We start from the raw sequence: 4,678 nt of genomic DNA, 5'->3' as shown, positions 1-4,678 counted from the left end.
ATACGGACCCAGGAAGACTAGAAGATTTTAGTTCAGTGGGCAACATGGTCGGCTCAGGCTTGGAGGGCCGAAGGGCCTGTTCCTCTGCTGTACTTTTCTTTGTCTTTGTTCTTTGTTGTAAAATCTCCCCTCTTTCCTCTTGTGTAACTGTGTTATCTGCATCTTCACTCTGTTATTGAAAGGTCTTCCCTGATGTTAATTAAACTGCTTTCCGATATTTCAGTATATTCTCTCCCGCTGAACTGTGATTTCTACTGTGCAACCGAGATCTCTACTGTGTAACTGCTCTCTGCTGTGGAATATGATCTCTGCTGTGAACTGTGCCTCTGCTGGGAAACGGCGACCTCTCCTGTGGAAATGTACTTTCTGCTGTGGGACTGTGTTCTCTGCTGTGAAACTGTGTTCTCTGCTGTGAAACTGTGCTCTCTGCTGTGTTACTGTGTTCTCTGCTGTGAACTGTGCCTCTCCTGTGAAACTGTGCTCTCTGCTGTGTTACTGTGTTCTCTGCTGTGGGACTGTGTTCTCTGCCGTAAACTGTGTGCTCTGCTGAGAAACTGCGATCTCTCCAGTGGAAATGTACTCTCTGCTGTGAAACTGCTCTCTGCTGAGGAAACGTGGACCAGATGTGATGCAGCTGAGGATGCTGAGTGATGTAACGTGGACATGGTGAAGTTACTGGCCAGAAATTTCCGAATTCTATTTTTGTTTTTAATGGACCGCTACAATCCACGTGTTTATTCTAGGACACAACAATGAATAAAAATGAATCAGTGCTGAGCAGATTCTAACATCCCACACCTCCAGTTTGTTCTTATTGAGAACCCCGTCCTCGATGGAAGCTTTTGCTCTCCGGATCAGACCACCGCCTCCTGGGAATACAGCAGCGATACCTCCAAGATCTGATCTGTAACAGAATCACAGAATAATACAGTGTCCCCTTGTGACTGAAGGGAACAGGTGCTCCCTATCCGCCCTGTCTATACCTATCATAATCTTGTACACCTCGATGAGATCACCCCTCAGTCATCTCTGTTCCCGCGAGAGAGAGAAAACAAGCCTATCCAACCTCTCTTCATATCCTAAATGCTACATCCCAAGCAACATCCTGCTGAATCACCTCTGCAACGCACCCAGTGCAGTCACATATTTCCTAGAATGTGGTGACCAGAATTGCACATGGTACTCCAGCTGTGACCTCCCCAACATTCTATTCAACTCCACCATGACCTCTCTGCTTTTGTAATCCATGCCCCGATTGATAAAGACAAGTATCTCAAATGTCTTTTCCACCACCCTATTAACCTTGCCTTCAGAGATCTATGACCTTTGTTCCTCAGGACTTCCCAGTGTCAGGCCATTCACATTAGTTCTACAATAATAATATAATATTCTTCATTGTCACAAATAGGCTTATATTAACACCTCAATGAAGTTACTGCGAAAATCCCTACCAAATGGATCACATCTAATTTTTCAGCGTTAAATTCCATCAGCCACTTTCCTGCCCATTTGACCATCCCGTCTGTATCTTCCTGTAACTCAAGACACTCAACCGCACTGTGAGCTTGAAACTCAGTGAAAGGATTTCACCCTCCTCTCGGAATCTGATCACCACCTCAATCCCAACATTCAGCTTGGGTGGGCAGACAAGACGACTTCCTTCCCGCAGCCCCCCAGCACAGACTGGATAATATCCCAAACTCGTATCCTGCTATTGTCACATTGCTCCACCACCTTGGTCTCTTCACAAAAGTCCAGGAACCTCAACCCAAATCCTCAGACCTTTGATTATCTCTTCAAACAACATCTTGTCCCTGATTAAGTTCATCCTGGGAAGAGGGGCTCGGTATTCCGAGTTTCTCTGCAGGCATCCGGTTGCTGTTGATGGACCAAAAGAGGCCTCACGCCTGAAAGAAAGCCTCTCTCACAGCCCTGTGAGCGTGTCTCCATTAGACGGTGTAGTCAATACCTGCAGAGTAGATAACAATGAGGAGAAGGGTGAGCAATTTCAGCGTCACAATTCTCTGGATACAGAGCATTCAAAATATAATATTATTGAAAATACTGAACAGATCCTCTGGGAGCAGGACTCAAGTCAAAGGGGAAAATCCAGTGGGTTTCTAGTGGAAAGATTTAACAACTGGATGATGGCAGCTGAAATCAGTCCTTGCGTTACAATCTCTGTAGATATTCTACTGAATTTAACCCTGCAAAAGGCATATTTTCCGACTAGAAATCCAACACATTTTCCCCTGTTGTGGAGGAAGTTCTCAATCGCACAGGTGGTCAAACGCAATAAGGCTGGGCTGGGATTTGAGTCCAGATTTTTCTTCAGTGAACAGACACTTTACTGGACGAAGGTACAGAGTCTGAGGATGTTCAGCTAATCACAGGGCAATACTGGAAATACTGTACAGATCTGTCGTATCTGTGAAAAGAGAAATAGTTAACATTTCACAACCTGACCTTTCGTTGGAACGACCTGTTTCTCTCTCCACAGAAGCTACCGGATCAACTGAATATTTCCAGCATGTTCTGTCTTTGTTTCGGGTTTGCAGCATCCGCAGTATTTTGCTTTTGGGTCAAAGGACAATGAGTTGCCTTTCCTGCCCTGAGGGTTATTGCAGGTCTCTCTGGCTGTGATTGTCGCTGATTCGGCCAAACATTTACAATCTATCATTAATTGACCGTGAGAATGGGCGGTGAGGGGATTCTCGAACCGCTGCAAGTCCATATGGTGTATGTACACACACAGTGCTGTTAGGGAGGGGTTCCAGGTTTGGATGGTGCCTCGCGGAGGAAAAGTCAATTTCAGGAGTGGGATTCGAGCCCTGACCTCCAGAGGAGACTGCGACCTGCGCTCGGCCATCCTGACGTATTCGAAAGGTTAGGTGCGATTGGGCCGAAATCGGGTGCTCTTTCCGAGGGTCGGTGCCGACTCGATGGGCCGAATGGCCTCCTTCCGCACTGGAGGCATTCTATGATTACTGAAATAGGGTGAAAATGGCAGCATCAGGACACAGGGACGAGTTAAGGTCTCAGGCGAGAGGAAGTGTCCTGTGTAATGACACATAGAATGTACATTTATTGTGGACTGGTGCCATCTCCTGGCTGAACGGGAGCCGTGCGACACGGACACTTTCATTCAGGAGCATTTGAAATTGGAGTGAAATAACTTACGCAAAGTAAGTATTTGTTACGAAACAGTTAATCAAACTGATCTAAAGAACCAAAAGGACACGTTTCCATACCGTGAGCGATGGTGGTATAGTGGTGAGCATAGCTGCCTTCCAAGCAGTTGACCCAGATTCGATTCCTGGCCATCGCAATAATAAATTTCCAATTTTTGCACCACTTTGTGAGTTTCAAACTGAGGAAGAGAAAGTTTCTCAGTCAGAATTTAGTGGCAAGTACAGCGAGGAGTGAAATAAGTAACTTTCTCAACATTTTTAATGTGGTTTCAATATGGACAGTGTTCGACTATTCACTGTCCAAGCCCTCCGACAAAAGCTAAAAATCACAGCATTTTCACTTCAGCCTCATGAAGTGGACCAGACACAACAGACACGTTACAGACGAGGATGGGATTTGAAGCCACGTGTACAGAGCACAATGGGTTATTGTGCATCCCCTTAACCACGTGGTACAGCTGCTTTACTTCATGGTCCTTTAATATCCCTCAATCTGACTTCTCTGCGTTTCTTTCACACAGTTGGGTATAAATAAAACATAAATCTATGAGGAGAAACCCGCACTGGTCCGCACTTGGGCTTGTGGCGCAACGGTAGCGCGTCTGACTCCAGGTCAGAAGGTTGCGTGTTCAAATCACGTCAAGCTCAGGATGTTTTTCTGCCGCTGGTTCCAGGAATTTCTCTCTGTGGGAATGTTCCTGAAATGACTCCGTTCAAAGCCGCAATGCTGGTGTATCTTTCCGGATATTTCAGATTGACCCGCTCAGTTCATATATTTGAGCAGTTTCATCAAACATTCGGATAGCTCAGTCGGTAGAGCATGGGAGTCTACCTCCCAGGGTCGAGGGTTCGAGCCGCACGTTGGCCGCTTCCATATTATTATCTGAGAATATTGAACCAACTGTGCTACCGTGCTGCCCAAACAGTTGGTTCAATCTCACTGCTCGTGGGTGAGACCAGAACTACTGGGCAGTTAAAAGCAAGGATGTCGCTCTTTTCGGACGGAGATGAGGAAATTTCTCCCTCTCAAAGTTGTGCGGCTTTGGAACTCTGCCTCAGAAGGCCGCGGAAGCGGGACATTGATTATTTTTAAGGCGGAGATGGGGAAATTCTTGTTCAGCAAATAAATCAAAGGTTTATCGGGGTTGCATACAACCATTGCATTCAGCCAGTCACCTGGGTGCACAAGCGTGCGGTTTTTTATTTGATATATCAGTTCCACACCATAGTGAAACGGTCTTAAAATGTCGTTTTCATTTCTTCACGTGTTCTCCACTGATATATTCGCTGCAATAACTTCTCTGGCCACAAAGCACGGTAGCACAAGTAGCTAGCACTGTGGCTTCACAGTGCCAGGGTACCAGGTTCGATTCACTGTCTGTGCGGAGTCTACTCTTTCTGCCCGTGTCTGCGTGGGTTTCCTCCGGGTGCTCCGGATTCCTCCCACAGTGCAAAGTCGTGGATTAGGTGGATTGGCCGTCCTAAAT

At 46.3% G+C, this 4,678-nt stretch overlaps 2 non-coding genes across 2 annotated transcripts; both read left to right on the top strand.

Annotated features, from left to right (window-relative positions):
• The first annotated feature begins 3,256 nt into the window (after nucleotides 1-3,256).
• trnag-ucc (transfer RNA glycine (anticodon UCC)) lies at nucleotides 3,257-3,328 on the top strand. The gene has a single exon. It is a non-coding gene; the product is annotated as a tRNA-Gly (tRNA).
• Nucleotides 3,329-3,767: 439 nt separating this feature from the next.
• On the top strand, nucleotides 3,768-3,839 carry trnaw-cca (transfer RNA tryptophan (anticodon CCA)). The gene has a single exon. It is a non-coding gene; the product is annotated as a tRNA-Trp (tRNA).
• Nucleotides 3,840-4,678: the final 839 nt, after the last annotated feature.

This window comes from Scyliorhinus torazame, chromosome 24 (assembly GCF_047496885.1).
Source record: "Scyliorhinus torazame isolate Kashiwa2021f chromosome 24, sScyTor2.1, whole genome shotgun sequence".
In the NCBI taxonomy this organism is placed as follows: Eukaryota; Metazoa; Chordata; class Chondrichthyes; order Carcharhiniformes; family Scyliorhinidae; genus Scyliorhinus; species Scyliorhinus torazame.
The sequence above is the reverse complement of the archived record's forward strand: the minus strand, read 5'-3'. Positions and strand labels throughout refer to the sequence as shown.